The sequence below is a fragment of the Callospermophilus lateralis genome, chromosome 17 (assembly GCF_048772815.1).
Source record: "Callospermophilus lateralis isolate mCalLat2 chromosome 17, mCalLat2.hap1, whole genome shotgun sequence".
NCBI classification, from domain to species: domain Eukaryota; kingdom Metazoa; phylum Chordata; class Mammalia; order Rodentia; family Sciuridae; genus Callospermophilus; species Callospermophilus lateralis.
In genome coordinates, this window is record NC_135321.1 from 18,989,512 (window position 1) to 19,007,225 (window position 17,714).

The following is a 17,714-nucleotide window of genomic DNA, read 5'->3' on the forward strand; positions in this document are numbered from 1 at the left end:
GAGTAATGGGGTTGCTACTACATGCAATACATTTCACTAAGGAGACAGTTTTATAAATACCGTCTATATTCATAGAGTGTTCTAGAGACAGTCCTGTTCCTCTCTGGATCTGTCTTCTCTAGAAAACTTAGCATAGAAGGTTGCTTCAGTGTGGGATTATTCTCATTCTCTTTGCTCCCAAGAGATTCTGATTCTGAATCAACCATGTATTATTTTTAAGTGGAAAGAGGTATTCAGTGGATCTCATTTCATTTCCTTCTGCAAAGGTATCAGGACTAGGAGCCAACAACTATTGCAAAATGTACAACACATACATTGAGATTAAATTTAACTTATTTCTAAGCACTTGGTAGAGCCCAAACATTTTTAATCTTGTTGATGATTGCTGATTAATTCCTAAAAATTCACTCCTAAATTCCTTAACACATGTTGATTAATAGCAAATTTATAAGGAAGTGTCACTGTAAATCGTGCAAGGTATAGCAGGTTACCTTGTTTATATATAAAACAAAGCATTGAAAGCTTCCAAATACCTTGAAAATATTCAAAAACCTATTAGGAGGGAAGAAGTAGGTGATGAGCCGAGCAGGGGCTTTGTCTTTTGTCCTTGGATGGACATTGGTTTGGCTACCAGCTCACTACTCTCCAGCTCTGTGACTTTGGTCAAGTGTCTTTAGTGCCATGGTGGAATTTCTCACATCAGCATTTGCTCTATGTTTAAATAAAATAACATGAAGACCACCTGGCACTTAAATTCTGTTAATGCAAATTATTATTACACCTTCAGTTATTTTATCTAGGTCATTTTTCTGTTTATTGGGGGTGACCAGTTTGGCAAAAGTGCTATGCAAACTTGAACATTCTGTAGTGAAATTTGGCAGAATGTGGAAGTGATTAATTAAACGCCACCCCCTCATGGGCCTTATGAAACCTGAATGGAAATAGAAAGTGCATAATAGCTGATAACATTTGGTGGAGAAGGCGGAGACAAAAGAAGTGAAGGATGAGAGAAAGAGACACAACGGAAAGCTAATTTTAGAGTGTTCTGATCGCGAAACCTGATTTCCTAGTCTCATATTACCAACATTGGCTTGGCTGTCTGAGTCTGAGAAATTACCAGGTAACGAATCGTTGGTGCCGTTTCCGCACCTTGGCCACGCAGACCGTGCTGTACTCTTGACAGTTCAGTAGACAGACGTGAGTGTGCCAAGTGCACGCATACACGCCTTATGTGTAAGTGATTGTACTTAATTGGGCAACGCCAAATCCAGGAGGGAAGTTTACTAGGGGTGACCCTGTCGCCTTCAGAACTTTCAGAGTCATTGGAAATGAGCCTAATATCCAATTTTTGGAACCTTTAACATTTGTTCCCCTGGCAGAATTAAATATGTACCGTGTGTTGTTTTCAGGGTTTTATTCGTGGCCTTCCTCCTCCTTTCCTTTACTTGCCGATGGTCTCACAAACACTATTTGGAAACTGACGTGCAGTGATCACAGATATTTTAAATGTCTTGGCAGACCACCCAGTAGCTATGGATGGTCTCTGTTACCTAGCTGGCAGGAAAAAACTAACCTGGTAAGCAGCAGGTTACTAAATGATCTTTTCATGATCTTGGATGAGACAAATTTTCCATTCTGATCTCAGGTTCCTCATTTCAGTGATGGTGGAGGCGAAGCTCCTGGAAATCGTTAGGTTTCTCAGAAATGGAGCAGTCCTAGGTATACATACTCTTGTGATTCCATTTTTCAGGCATTCTGAGTCCCTATGTGTAGTTTGAACACCACTTGAAAACAGAATCGAAGAAAGCAGCGTTGCTCAGTCTCTGAGAGGCACCTAAACAGTTAAAGAGATTTTGCCCCTTACCCTCATGAGTTTCATTTGGTTATCAAATAAAAATTTACCGCTGTTCTCTCAGCTGAACTGATACTGGTTTAAGAGTGGAATTGAGTTCACACCTGCTGTAGCATAAAAAGAAGCCTCTTTGTGACTTGGGTAAAATATTCGCGGAGCAGAATAAGAGCGAGTACTCGCCATCTTCACATTGCAACAACACAGGGATGTCGCCGGCAGAGCTTTAGAGTACCAGCTCTGCGATGGGCTGTCCTCTGCTGGTGTCCACAGCGAGGGGCCCTCCCGAAGTTCCTGCGTTCCTCAAGGTGGAACGTGGCTATGGAAATGCAGCTGGTTTGAGGAGGCAGAGGGTCTACATTAACCTCGTGCAGTGTGCATGTGGGAAAATCTTTGCATTTGCTAGGCCATTTAGCCTCTCAAGACATGGTCCGTTAGTCAGGAAGTGTACAGTGGCTCTTCTGAGTTGCTGTAGTTAAGGGGCAGGATGTGTAAAGTGGTGTATGCTTAGGCAGATAATTAATAATTAGTGTGGGCTTGTGGAACTGAAATAGAATATGTAAGTTTCATCACTAGTTAAAGTTTGATCAGAGCAGGTCACCTTTCCTTACCAGTGAGAATTCCTCCTTCCTTGCCCGTGTGAAACATCTCTGACTGAGGAAGGGTTGATTTGTACATCAGACAGTTTTCCATGGCCATTGTGATCAAGTAGCATAATTTGGTGCTCAGATTTAAAAAGTTTCCTTAAATAATACTTGTTTCCTGTAGGTTTGACCATAGATGGCAAAATACTGCTTGGGAGAAGTATTTGGTGCTTTCTAATACTTGGAGATTGTTAACATGTCGAAGAAGCCTCCACCTGTCCCTCCATGATGTTCCCCCACAGAACAGTGGAATTGTTCATTTCATAACTTCAATGCAACTAGACATTCAGAGCAAGGCCCTTTTCTAGTGGCTAAGTTGGAAGGGATAGCGGCGATGAGACATGGATCCCAAGTTCATTTTCAGCTTGGCCGCATCATGGACGGATTTCATACTCGGTGACTTTAGCTGTTGTGACTTACAGACATAGAGGCAGTGCTCCCTGACAGCAGCGAAGGAAAGGGCAAATTGTATATTTGTGAAAGCAAACCAGACTGTCTTCTGCTTTAAAAGTTCTAGGGGCTGCTTGGTAAGTGAGTGAGCATAGTATAACTGCAACCCTTGGGCCTCGGTATTGAAACCAGCCAAAGTGGCGAACTTCATCACTCCAGTTGGTCTTGGGTTTGGGAGTTCATTCATCCCACAAAGGAAGCTTGTGATGCCAACTAGTCCTTAGTTAGGTCTAGACATGGCATGCCACTTTTCTTGCCTTCAGCCTTGACCTACATTCATAATTAGAATTGAGGGCATTAGGGATATAATCCATGTGTAACAGAGTGCTATTGGATTATCTACCTACCCACCCGCCAGCTTCCTTAGAAGAAGAGCTGAAGAGTTGAGCACTCACTTTATACCAGTCATTTACTAAGTACGTTATGTCTTTTATCTTGTTCAATTTTACAGTAAATTTCTTGGCTGGGTATTGTCATTCCCAGAGGAAGTAGTTGAGGATCTCAGGGATCAGGTCACCCACCCATGTTGTGTCGCCTGTCTGTGATAGAGTCCAGATTCAAGGCTAGATCTGCTGAATGCCAAAGACTCTGTCCTCTGTGCCTTGCACTTGCCTCTGTTATAGAGAATATGGGAAAAATTCCCAGCAGGGCAATGGAATTTAAACATGTGTTCAGCTGCAACTAATCAAATACCTGATGGTAGTTCTTTGTCCCCCCAACCCCCAACTTAAGAAGATATCTGGAGGTAGGAGGTTGCCTGCATGGATTTAGCAAATCACTGTGGCAGTTTCTCTTTTCTGTCCTCCCTTGCATGCTGGTTTTCATTGTTCAGCTTTTTGTCTCAGTTTGCATTTCTTGCAAAGTGACTATGGAGCCTCAGACAGCACATGAGTTCACAACAGGAAGCAGGGAGGCAGAGATCAAGGCAGCTTTCATACCTACGTATATCCCATTCCACCAAAGGGGGAAAGCATTCGTGAGAGACCCAGTACCTCTGCTAAAAGCTTATTGGCCATATCTCCAGCAGCCATCCATGCATGACCATGAGCAAAGGTGACCTCATACAGCAGTTGTTGGGTCTGTGGCTCATGCAGGTAAGAGGTAAGGGAGCTGAGAATGACCATTGGATGGGCCAACATGAATCTTGATATAGGATAAGTAGTTAGAGTTGAGCTGAGTCTTGGAGAGTTGAGGTAGAACTGTCCAGGTAAGAGGGAAGTTGCCCATTGGTGGAAATGCTTTTGCAGAGGTTTGGGAGCTGGTGGCTCTATCAGGAAACCTAGAACTACAGTAGTTCTGTAAGACCCAAGCCAAGTTTCACAGAGGAAGGTGGAAGGCTCCCAGAGAAGGCAATTGAGGATCTCAGGGATCATGTCACCTGTCAGTGGACAGGTGAACCTGTAATAGAATCTTGGCTCCAGACAAATGAAGGGTCTTTCTTATGTGGTAGTGAGAGAAGTTAGGTTTTTCCTAAAGCATGTGATAACTATTTAATTTTGGTTTTAAATGATGGGATAACTTGATCTGATGTATGGTGTAGGACAGTCGCTCAAGCATCTGTGAATAGGAGTCAACTTGAGAGTTATAAGATTAGTTGGGAGGTGATTAAAGCAATTCTCAGAGGAGATGATGAGAGATTGAACTGAATCAGGAACAGCAAGGATCAAGAAGAGGACATGGATTTGAGTGACATTAGATTGTTGGAAGTGATTGGACTTGATAACTGATGGATAAGAGCAGGGTCATCCTTGGCTTCTTGGTGGTCTGGTCTGGTCCACCTGCTGATGGCTGTGCTGTTCATTAAGATGTGGATCGTGGGAGAAGTAGGTTCTGGGGGATGAAGATGGTAAATTCAATTTTGGACATTATGAATTTTTTTTTTTTTAGATGTTTGTGGGTGGACAGAGTTGTGGTTCTGGGCTGGGATAGCAGATTTGGCATGCAATATCCCATTTTTAGTTGTGAAATCTAGTTATACAGAAAGAGAGAAAAGTGAGCCTATTTTCCAATTAGTCTTTTATTCTTTATAGATTTTAAAGTGAGAAAAAAAAAAAAAAAGAAAAGGACCTGTATCTCATCTTTTTCTCTTACAAACATGGAATCTTTAATAAAACTGGTCAATTCTTGTTTAATCAGTAATCATTTTCAGTGTTGTGTTTAATCAGTATCGCTAACATAGTATTTTAAATATTTCCTTTTTTTTCTTCCTTTATCTATCTTTTTTTTTCTCCTTTTCCTCCTCTTCCTCCTTGTTCTCATAGGTCAGAATGAAACTCTTGCTTCAGAGCATGAATTTACCCTCCATTTTCAGAAAACGTCACAGAATGGCTTTAGAGTTCTTGATGTTTGTGTGATCTATCTATATCACCTTTGGTCTCCATGCAGGACTCCTTAGATAAACCTGTAGCAGTGCCATTGGCACACAGATGAATGAATGAATGAGTGGGACCCTGGCAGGCCGTGTTCCTCTGCATGGTCTCTCCCTGAATTGGGGAGTCATTACCGACAAGGCAGTTCCTCACCTGGTGATACCTCTAATTTTCAGATTGTTTTCAATTCTGAACTATTAGCCTATGGCACTGATTTCTTCCCTCTGAAGTTACCTAATATTGTGTGCTGTCTCTTTTTCCATGCATTTTTGAGGGTGAAAATCCTTATTTCCTGCAAAATTACCATTGGAAAATACAACGTATCACTGCATGAGGTTTCTCCACAGCTTGTTCCCCTAGTCACTGCCATCTCCATATGTGGTAGTTGGGTTCTTCTCCTCTCCAAGTGGTGAATCCAGGACTTACCTTAATTTTTCTGATTTGATTTGATCAATAGTGGATCTGCTTTCATTTAATATTAATGCAGTTTATAGTTACATTTATATATCAGTGTTTTAGCATTGCTTAAAAATTGAACATGTGGCCCACTAGAATCATTTAGCTTAACATTAATTACTTGCCAACTAGGGCTTCCATTTGCTTGTGTGGAACGGGACTTCATAATTGTCCTTATCGGACTTCTTTTTGGTTTTGGTGTACAAATGTGCCACGACTCCTTGCTTTCACTGTGTTGACATGGGAAGCAGGATAGCAGCATGCACTCTTGGACTTAATTCCCGTTACTGCCTGGGTGACCTTGCCTGGATTAACTTTCCCTGAGCCATAGTTTCCTCATCTAGATGTTGGAATAAATTGTAAGATTCACCTGTTTTGGTTTGGGTGAAATAAATGAGGCGACACATATGTAATGTCATAGGTAATATCTAAGGGATGTGTGTGATTGCTAACTGTTGCTACTACAGGGGGCATGGGGAGTTCATGGGGGGTGATTTCTCTAATTGTGAATTCTTTTTTCTACTGTCAGTGTTCTCTCCAGAGAAAAACTTAAGAAGAATGACTTTTCTGTGACCAATGAAAGAAGCAAATGTAGTTCTGTGATTAGCTAAATTTACCAGGCAAAGATAAGATATGGTGAAAAATAAAGTTTTGAACAGTAATTATTAACTGGCTACCTTTATTGCTCCTTTTGAAAACATAACTAACAACATCAATAACAACAACAAAAATCTTGAAATTACCCGGACAATCATAGGTTTCTCTTTACCTATGATTTTAAGACAGAAATTTAAAAGGTGAGCCGGCTGTTAAATTATAGGTGCTAAAGGGTGTATAACATTTGAATTCATGCTCACAACGGGTAAGTAACTATTTCCTTTCCAAAGGATTTGCAGGGGATACCTTTAAATATTAACTATGAAAATTAGATTCGTGAAAGGTTTTGGGGAACACAGTTCTCATGGTAAACAAAATCCTTGTAGAGTGCTCTGTGAGCTCCCATGGGAATTTTAAGAACAGGGTTCTTCTGCAGGGTGTAACTAGACAGCTAGGCAGACACAGAGGGAAGAATTGGATCAGTACCCAGCAGCCAGCTTTAAAGCCAAACATTAGGAAACTCCATACAAAGGTGTAGGTTGGCCTGAACCAAGGTTAGGTCAACCTGACTCATTTTCAGATGACAAGACACCAGCAATAGCAGAATGTAGTTGACCCTTATCAATGACACACTAGACAAACTTGTCTTTCAGCTTCCTCTTTTTGGTTCTCCCCTTAAGAAGTATGAGTGGGACATGTAAAAAACTCATCCTTCTTGGCTCATCATGCCAGAGTTCTATGACTTCTGTAGACCCCCACCTAGTTACTGCCTGGGATGCTAAAGGGGTACAGAGCTTCGAGTGTTCATTCTGTTTCATGGTAAAGTTCTTTATACGTTCTTTGTACAAGTGTCTCCATGCATCTGGCTTTTGTTCTGGTCATTCTTTGTGTATGAATTTTGATTTGGTGCCATCAAAAGAGGGAAGCTGAGATTTCAGGTTTCATTTTATGCAAATATTTGCAATACCTGAGAGATCCTTTATTGGGAAGTATTTCAAATCTTCTCTAACTTCTAAAAAATAATTCTGACTTCCTGTGTGCATCTAATTAATTAATTAATTAAAAATTTACTGCATTGGTACCCACTGCCAATACTGTCTCAGAAGAATTGAGTCTTGTGGCCAGTAATCCTCAAGAGACTGACAGGGTTATAGCATTTATTCAACCTCCATCTTTTTCCAGAACAATGTAAGGTTATATTCTTCACTTTCATGGATGGATAAATTAGGATCTTTCACATAAAACCTATGTCCCCTTTTCTTTCTTTTTCTGATGATCTGTAGGAAAAAGCTTATTGGTTTTCCTAGAATTGCCTTGTTTTAAAAATCAGATTGAAGACCAACTTGATACTGCCTGCAGAGCAGAGCTATCTGCCTTGTAGAAAATCTGGATGGTTAAATTGGAAGCACGTTCTGCACATGGTTTAGCAGTTAGTAGCCTGGAAAATGACCCAATAGCCAAGATAGTTTTTTTTTTAATCTTCATTGTAAGTGCTTGTTTAAAGTTTAAGCCTGTAATTGACTATTTTGCACATTGTTCATTGTTAATTCTTTTCAGGCTATTATAGTTTTGTAAATACATTGCCTGCTAAGTTGTGTCAGTAGAGGAGCATTAGTGCTGTAAGAAAATCCAGTTAAATGTGGTGCTTAAAAGCATTACCAATTAGTGTGTGGGACTGGATCACCACGATTTCTTAGTGATCCTACAAAAGTTACTTTCTGTTTGTGCAGATTTCCACTTACTTAGCATGGGTGTGAGGATGTTCTGTTTGGATAAAATGGGCAGCAGGTGAATGCACACTTTGGTGAGGGCTGCTGAAGAGTTTGTGCTGTTGGAGGCTGTTTTACTTGATATTGGTGTTTGGCTTCCTTACACTGTTCCACATAAGAGCACAGTCTCTCAGTTTGTACTTTTTTTTTTTTTTTTATTAGGTACTATTCACCGACTAGCTCAAGCTGTTCTATTTTGTGTTGTTTAGATTGGACAAAGCATTTTTAGTACATGTACCACATGCAGTTTGCTATATTTTGATAGGAGTGGTAAGCATTTATCAGAAAATAAAGGTTCTTCCTGGTATTCAGGATGTAAACCTTTGGTTCTCATTCCTTAATTTTTTAATGTAGATGATAGGGAATTTATTGGACATTACAGGTACAAGCTAATATGGGCTAATAGTTAAAAGTCACAAAAATTGCTGTGCAAAAGGAGTTAAATTCAACTCATCAGGTATTAAGGGCCACTAGAATATTGACATAATCGAGGAAAATAATGGGTAGATAAAATGAGATTTATCATAGGGTGAAGGAGGAAAAATAATGATTGTGAATGTACTGAATGTAGCTTAAGCTATTTATCATTATGTACAAGTGGAAACTTACATAAAACCCTCTTGATTAAGTTTTATCTGAAACAAAGGATCTGATTGGAAGTGTAGAGTGGGAGAGTATTTTAAGAGCCTGACGATCATTCTGCTAGAGGCTTTAGCAAGTGTGTGGTCAAACTAGACAGGGGACACAAAGAGGTGGGAAGCTTGATTTGGTTATGCAAATTTGGGGCACATGCAAGAGTTTGGACCTATGGGTTGTGGCCCTAGGTTTGGTCATCAAATGGTGCTTTTCATAGCAAATGCTTTCTGAGCCATTGATTGAAACACTGGAAAATGCAGAATGTGTAGGCAGAACTGAGAACTGCAGCCCTTCTATCCTTTGAAACAAAATGTAACAGTCAGCCTTGAGGGTTAGACCCTATGATGCAGAATGAGGAAGGAGGGAAGGAAAAGCCTGCCAGAGAGGGAAAGGACACACATATCGGAGAGAAAGTCAGTAAGCCGATACCGAAAAGTTAGGCTGTGTAAGAATAAACACACCATAAGAAAATTCCAACTGTCAAGCTAGCAGGATTGGAAACTGAAGAGTACACAGCAATTATTTATTAAGAAAGAGGCACAGTTGACATCAAGTGTTATAGAGAAGGAGACTGGCATGATTACAGGAAGATGTTAAGAATACGAAAAACCATTCCCAAAATTAAGAGTGGGGAAAAAAAGAACGATTACCTATGAGATTATGATAAATAATAATGAGCTTCTCTTAAAGGCCTTAAAGAACAGGAGGTCCGAAAAGTGGTTTGTCAAGCTACAAAGATACAGAAAGGATAATTTATTGACAGATGATGGAGACGCTGCTAAAAAATAAATGAATTTTTCACTTCAGTGTTCACAAAGGAGGATGGGGTACAGATGCCAGAAACAGACTTAGATTTCCCAGGGGAGACACAAGAAATACAAAAGAAATCAGGATCGTACTGAAACAGGTGATCAAGGGATGAGAAGACTAATAAAACCCTAAAGCTTAGCAATAGTCACCTAAAAATCTTCAAGAAGTCAGGGGAACTAGCCAGGAAGGAGGAAAACAAGTGTCTGTGTTTCTTAGATTGGTTGAGCATATGTTGCTTACTTTGTTTTTACCTAGTTAATTCATTGAACTAGCAGCTTTGGAATTCATCTTTAATAAGTAGGGGTACTTCAAAAAATTATGAGAAAGGCCTTTGAATAACCAAGACATCTTTCTCCACTGCTGAATTCATTGTCTTAATCACCCCACTGTGCCCAGTCTTTAATATTTGTTAAATGTTTGTTAAGTCTTAGTATTATTTCCATGATATTTGCCAACTCCATTGATTATTTACTATTGAGCAGATTAGAGCAGGCAGCATGTTAGATCCTACAAAAGGTAGACATGTCCTGAGTATCTTTCAGGTTACTCACCTGCAAGTGCTGTAACTGATGGGAAGGTAGGGGCAAGAAGTGTAAAAGCCAAATAGAGAGAATGGGAGAAAGGACTTCTGGTAGACCTTGGCCCATCTTTACTTTGAATATCACTTTTTCAATGTTTAAAATTTACTTTGAATATCACTGTTTCCTCATGCCCTTATATATCTGATACAGATGTATATCAGATATGTATCTGGTGTCTGATAAGTGACATTCTTCATGCTTCAGCTATGACACCTGAATTCCATGGGAAATATGACCACATCTTGCAGTTCTTCAGCCTTACTGCAACTGACTTCCCTTTGGGCCATTCACATGGACTGATGCCTGGATCATACCCATGAAGATTCTGTGTTTGGGGGTCTTGGCTGAGATCCAAGCATCTGTAATTTCAACCTGAATCTCTGGACCTGCACATCTCTTCAAAAAAATTGTCATTTGAGTTTTCAAAACTGTTCATTTTTCTTGAACCAAGCATTTATTTTTAAATCCTTCTGATTCTCTTTTGCTCAGTGAAAGTGAGTCACCACCCACTTAGCACCTAATTATTTATCATCAAGATATTTTTAAGACATAAATTAATAAAATTTTAGTTTTGAAAGTAGATAAGATTTTAATAGGTTAAAATTGTGCACATTTCCATTGAGAGAAAATGAGGCTGAATGGATCTCTTTTTAATTTTAATTCTCCATCAAATTGATAGATTTAATCTTATGGCCCTCAAGGTTTGCTTCTGTAATACAGATGTGACAGACTTAAATGGTCATAAATTCATTCACAATTAAACATTGTATATATGTGGTAGGATTCATTTTCCCTGTATTGAGGGGAAAAATGTTAACATACTTTACTAATTTACAGGAAAGGCAAGGCAAATTAGAGAAAAGTTAGCGCTATAAATATTTCAAAAAGAACATTCATTTACTTTTTTATAATCTACAACTAAAACCGACACTGAAGAGGGAAGCTTTGCCTTATGCAGGATGGCTGGGGAAAGAGCTAACTACAGAGCTATGAAATTTTAGCCTCCGAGTTGGTTGTAGGCAAGTATATTTTTCTTGAGTACTTGGGAGATTTTTGTAGACTTTCTAATATCATTTCTGCTACACTGTATGACTTACTTTACATAATAATAGATTTTTAAAAGCCTATCTGTTCTTTTAAAAGGCTACCTCTTCTAGAAGAGCAATACAGACCCCAAGTTGTAGTAGCTTGATTTTATGAGCTTTTCATGGTTGTTGTGTAAGCTGTAAAATGGTGAGATAGCTAATAAGAATAATTTGTTCACTGCTCTATGTCACCTTGGGAATGACAGAGCAGCTTCTGTCTGCCACAGGTTTTTTACACTGTGCATCTCCTGTCTTGATCCCATCGTAGACGCAGGCTGACTCCAAGCTGCTCAGAGCCACGGTTTCCTAACTAACTCACGTGAGGCTTCCAGATCACATGCTGGCCTGGATACTAGCTAGACCTTCACCTTTAAAATTTCACGTCTTGCATTTTACTTCTTTTGTGCTTCTATTGAATTCTATGTATTTAATTTAATAAAATGAAAATTCAGAGAGAAGGAAATCAGCTTAAGACTCCTCCTGTGGGTTTTTTTTTTTTTTTTTTTTTTTTTTTTTGTAGAGTGTAGTCTCAAGAGAAAGAAAATACATGAAATTCAGAAATTTTATTTATTTGTTTTTAGATGTCATTTTGTATTCCATTTAGACATTGAAGTTATTACAATCTACTTTTGTTTAGAATTTGGGGGAAGTTGAAAATATCATCTTTAGAGATAGTTAAAGCTAATGAATAAGGAAGTTAAGTCATGAATCATTTCTCAGGATATCAATAACCTTTTTGCACCATTTTTTTCACCAAAGAGCTTCTTTTTAAATCACAGAATCTTAAGTGGTGATGTATATGAAGGACATTATTTATGGTCCAAGATACCTTTAACTTCTGGAAAGGTTCAACAACATCTTGCTTTCTTGGATTTTAAATTACACTGTTTGTAAGCTTATTTGATGTATATCATACACAATTAGGATCAATTTCTCTAGACCCACACACACATATGCTTTCTGTGTTTTTTTTTCACATATCAGTATTTAGTTTTAAGTCATTCATTAATCCCATTCCTGAAATATTGAGCTATTGCTTTGAGCCAAGTACTTGCACAGCTTGTCCCTGGGGCTGCACCTGTATTACCACATACTTGAAGTTACTTTCTGTCTGGTGGAAGACAAGGAAGTGGGCCAAGGGAAACAAAGGGTCTTATGAGAGCCCCTTGCTGGGTGGAAAATAGCTCAGAAGAAATTGGATAAATTGACATTGAAGTTCGGAGGTGAATGATCATGAGGGAGTAGACAGGCAAAGAGAGGCACCCTAGGAGTGGAGTGGAGAGGTGTGTGAGGCATGGGGAGCCACGAACGCAGAGGCTGGAAGTAGTATTGGAAGAGGAAGGGTGTGAGAAAGGGGCTGTCCACCTACAGGAAAGCCAGCTGTTCAACAGCTGTCATTCATTCAGCAAATTTCTAGCCAGCGCTGACTATGTGTCAGGCAGAAAGCTCAGATCATTAAGAAACAAGGCAGGAAGTAATGCCTGCCCTCATGGGGCTTTCCTTCAAGTGGAGGGGCCAGGCGGTGAACATGTTGGTAGTGGTTTTGAAAACGTGCCAGAAGCATGTGTTGTTGCACAAAGGTTCAAGGTTCAGGGTTTGCCAACATCATTGAGCCAAATCAAAGTCTATTTAATAAAAATATCTTTGCAATCATTTCCAGTCCTGGGTTGATGATTGCAGATAGGATTATTGATAACTTGGTGTATTTACAGGGAATGTTGGAAGTTACTTCTAATTTGAAATTGTTATACACTCACACTGTATCAGGTATTAGGATAAGCAACAGTCATACCACATATGAGGGAAAGCTGACGTTCAGTTCACGTTCACCAGAAAAATACCTTTCAGGAATAGAAGGCTTACCTGTAATGTTAGAGAGAGGTTACTCTAGAGGTGATCAGGAGTTGTCGTTCTGTATTCTTGGTTTTACAACACATTGCCAGAACCCAAATTCTTCCGTAGAACATTTGAACAATATATGAAGCAAACAAAAAAATCTCAAAGCTTTGCTATGTAACCAAACAATAAATATTCCACATTGTGATTAAAACTAGACATTTGCTTATTACTAGATTAGTTATTATAAATAAGCAATTTAATAAATACTTGTGGTAGAATTAATAAAGATCAGTGAGGATACTAGAAGTCAATGTATAGAAGAAGAAGGGGAAATACAGCTGAGCCCAGTGAGTGGAGAAAGATTTGTTTGGATTTGTCCTATAATTGTAAGAGCATCGAATGGAACTATTCCACGTATGAGTAGTATTTGAAAAAACATTACGCTCTGGCAATCTTGGCCTGATTTGTTTTGTTTCCTTTAGAATAAAAGTTGCAAGTGGGTAGGAATTACGACTGTAAGTGTTAGCGTGTAAAGGACTGGAAAACTACTCCAGGCTAAGAGATGAAGAGGAAATGGCTCTGTCAGTGCTGTGCACATGGATGACTGGGCACATGGGGACACCAGCAGAGAGAACGGTACAGAAGGAAGAGGTCATAAAACTAAGGAGGCTTGCTTGGAACCAAAATAAAATGGCAAAAACGAAAAGTCGTGGGAACTATTGAGCTGATGTTTTTTCCTTTTTGTATACTAGAAATATCTACAGTTGAAAATACATTGTGCTTCTTGAATAGATGTTGCTGTCGTCAGGAGCACACACAGTTGGACGTGTTCGGAAAGACATTCCATCTCACGTCTTTCTGGTCTCTTAGTCTCTGTCTCCAAAGGCATGCATTTTCAAAACAGTCCCGGTCAAGGCCTAGTCTTTATGTCTGCAATACACGTACAAAGCTTGCTTGTTCCTGCAAGAGCAGAGTAACTCTGTGCTCCATCAGCACTAAATTCTAAATAGTGACAGTGACCTTGGTCCAAGGCTGTCAATAATGTGAGTTGCTAACATCCATAAATGTGTATTGATACTATCCTAATCTGGTAACGACAGCTACTAGTTATCTTGCTTTCACCATGTGCCAAACACTGTGCTGTTATTTGCATATTTTTTTCTTTCGAGAGAAACATTCATCATCCTCATTTTACCCATAAGGAAAGTGATAGACAGAAAGGTTAATAAAATAATCCAGACGGAGGTCCCACTCCTGGTTAGTGATATTTGTGGAATTTACACACAGTCTTGCCAGACTCCAAAGTGTGTGTTTTTTAACCAGCAGGCTTTATTTCCCTGGACAGTGCAGGCAGATGGGCAGGTAAAACTGTATGATACAGTGTACCTTAGGACAGTGGATACAAGCAGAAAGCAAGGTCTAAGGCACTGTGTTAATAGCCATGTGCTTTTCACCTCTCTCTCTCCCTTCCATTTTTTAATATATGATAGAATAATATTATATATGAGGAATGATAATTTTTAAAAAGATCTCACAAGAAGGAACCAGGATGTGGCTCAGCTTTAGAGCACTTGCCTGTTAGCACAAGACCCTAGGTTTGATCCCTCCCAAGCACTTTAGAAGAAGAAGAAGAAGAAAAAAAAAAATAGACCTCACAAGAAAAATGGCTAAGGATCCTAAAAGTCAAGAGAAAAACTGTCATCATTAGTCTTTAAAAAGAGAGATTGAGGCTGGGGAGTATAGGACCTGTGGCTTTATTAATAGAAATGTATGCATCTGGCCAGGACTTGTATTTGCCAAGGACACTGCTGGCCTGAAATTATAGACTCCTCTGGAATTCAGGTCGATGTTCCCAAGTAATTTATGGTCTTTGACAAATGTGAGCAAAATAGTAGGAGAACACTCAAGAACCCTTCTGAGAATCTGAGTTAAACTAGAATCAGAGTAGTGCCTCTTCATGGAGAGGATGGATGGACTCGTGGATTTCCCCGACAGGTTGTTAATCCATAGTCTGTTCCTTTGGTTTGGGAGTCCCTGCTTCCACACTCAATACCAGTTTGCATCCTGGCTCAGCCACTTGGCTCGGTGGTCTCCTTGTTGTGTGTGTGGCATAGGGTTGAGAAGGCCACCTTATCAGGTGGTGTGGGGCGCAGTGCCAAGCCCTAGGTTGCCATAGTTTTTTTCATCTCCTATGCCTCATTCCTGGCTTAATGAAGAGCACAAGAGTAGAGATCAACCTCTGTCCAGTGCTGCAGGGAGCTTTGCCATTTGTGAAGGAGGAGAGCTCAGATCTCCCATGGATCTTTCCTGCTGACTTGCTGTGGCTTTGTTTCCTCTCATTTCTCTAGTTGCACCATTTTTGGGTGACACGTTGGCTTTCATTGTGCAGCTGTCTGCGAGAGATTTTGAATTCCTATTTGTGACACAAAGAAACCAAAGAATCATTGACTCTTAGAAGACAACCACTAGTACCTCCGGTCTAACATTGGATGCCTCAGGCTGCAGGTGGAGGTGACCTTGCCCCAGTTCATCTTTTCCTCTTATCACCCCTTACCACAATATTCTTTGCTCCAGGTTTTCGCTACTCAATCAAAATCCAACACCAGTAGGGATCCAAGTGGTCCTTAGAGAAGAAGGAAGGTGGTAACAACGTGAATCCAAGTTCCAGAATTTTGAGAGAGATGTCAGCCTTCTCAAATGTGTTGCCCGATTTGAGTTGGTTGATCCCACAGTAGCTACAATTAAGCTCCAGCTGGCTTCTTCATCCCTCATGTCTTTGAAGGACATACATCTTAGAAGAAAATGTATGCTGCATTCTTCTGACGGCCCCGCTCATTTCACGTTCCAGTTTACTTAACTTACCTGTCCTGAGACCTTTCCCCATAATTCTTGTTTTCTTTTATCTCCTCCTTCTCAGCTGAATCCTCTTCCCTTTGCTTAAAAACATTCCCTGCTCTCTGGCACTGATCGATTGTCAGTGTGGTCCATAGATGAGTAAGTCTCTCCAGGTGATGTGAGAGTTGGAACCAATGTCAGGCCCAGCCAGCACCTTGAGAGAGTGGAGTCCAGCAGCTTTCCCAGTGTACTTGGGTTAGGAGGGGAACACGACTTCTGTCTTTCTAGCCTAGCTCTTGTCTCCTACAATCTGCCTCCCTCAACATCCAGTGCTCCTCCCACTACTCTTTCCTTTGCTAATCTCCTCCTATTATCTCTGTAGGTGTGGATGCAGGAGGAGCTCAGGGTTTGGCTGTAGATGGTGGTAGAGTTGGGGTTGATCTCTAACTTCATGGCTTAGTAGCTGTGTAATGTTGGACCACACCTTTATCTTCAGGAGGTCATCTGCCTTGGAGGATTGTGTGGCTGGCAAGTGGCCTCTTTGAATTGGGCTCTAACATCTGTTGTTTGGGCTCTAACATCTGTCTCTCCCAGTTTGCTGGTAGAAAAAATGGAAACAATGCTCTTTGCGAGGGAGTTGCCTCTGGACAAAAGCCAAAAGGTGAATTGTCCCTTGCCCATTCTACCTCCCCCACCTTCTCCCGATCCCTTCTTATACCACATCAGGATGGGTTTGGCATGGTGAATGCTGAAAGGGAGACGTTCTCTCCTGTGAGCCAGAACATGAAACAGGATCTGTCTGTGATGGATAGAGATAAGGACGTCTGATTCATTTTTCTCTCTGCCAGAAAAATATTTTTTTTTTCTCTCTGACAGCTGGAAACATCAAAGGCCTAAAACTGTGGATATGGTGGATGAATGTTCTAGTGTTAAAATTATATAAAAATATGCCATTTAACAATTAAGGTCAACTTGTCTAGCTCCCTGTCTGGGAAACCCTAGCCACTCATGTGCAGAGAGAAAATCCAGCCACAGAGGTCTTCTCCAAGGAGACAGCCAGCCAGTACCTGCCTTCGGACAGCTGAGCCAGCCAAGCTTTAATAATCAGTGATAGATCATGTCAAAATCCATATAGTGGCATCTTCAGCGATTGGAGGTGGGAGACAAATCTCCTGGATGTGGGAGGACTTTCTGATGGAACTGGCCAAAGGAATGAGGTCTTTAGGAGTTGTCATAAAAAAGGTAGAAACCCTTTTGGAGTGCCACCAACTTGAGAGTCACATGTCATCTGTTATGAAGGGAGGGAACCTGTTTTGTCCCAAGCTAGGCATGAAGCATTGTCATTCATACTATGACAGTCAGACAGAGTCAGCCTGTACGTGAGCTCATGACCCCTTGGCCATTCTTGCTAAGAATGCCTTGTACCTCTGTGCCTTCTGTGAGCTTGTTAGGGATCTTGTTTCTGTTTTATACTATAGAAATATTTACTCATTTAAAAAATTTTCATCATTGTAGCTTTGCATTGGTAAAATATATTTAATATCTTCATTTTTAGTTTTCATTTAGTTTTTACTTTTTGAATGTTTATTTTCTGTAACTTTTCTCCTTTATGTCTATTTTCATTCATTGACATCTTGCTATATATATCTTCCTCTTTTTCACCTGAATTAACTTGTCACTGATTCACCAGACTCTCTCTCCATTGTGAATCAAGAGACTTATAGGGTAACAACCCCTTATAGGTCATAGTCTCAAGAAGAAAATGTATGCTTCATTCTCTAAGGGAGCAAGGTT

General features: G+C 40.1%; 1 protein-coding gene across 11 annotated transcripts in view; it reads left to right on the forward strand.

Moving 5' to 3' along the window:
- Tcf4 (transcription factor 4) overlaps nucleotides 1-17,714 on the forward strand; it is a 343,890-nt gene that overhangs the window by 132,850 nt on the left and 193,326 nt on the right. The gene's annotated exons all lie outside the window — the stretch shown is intronic.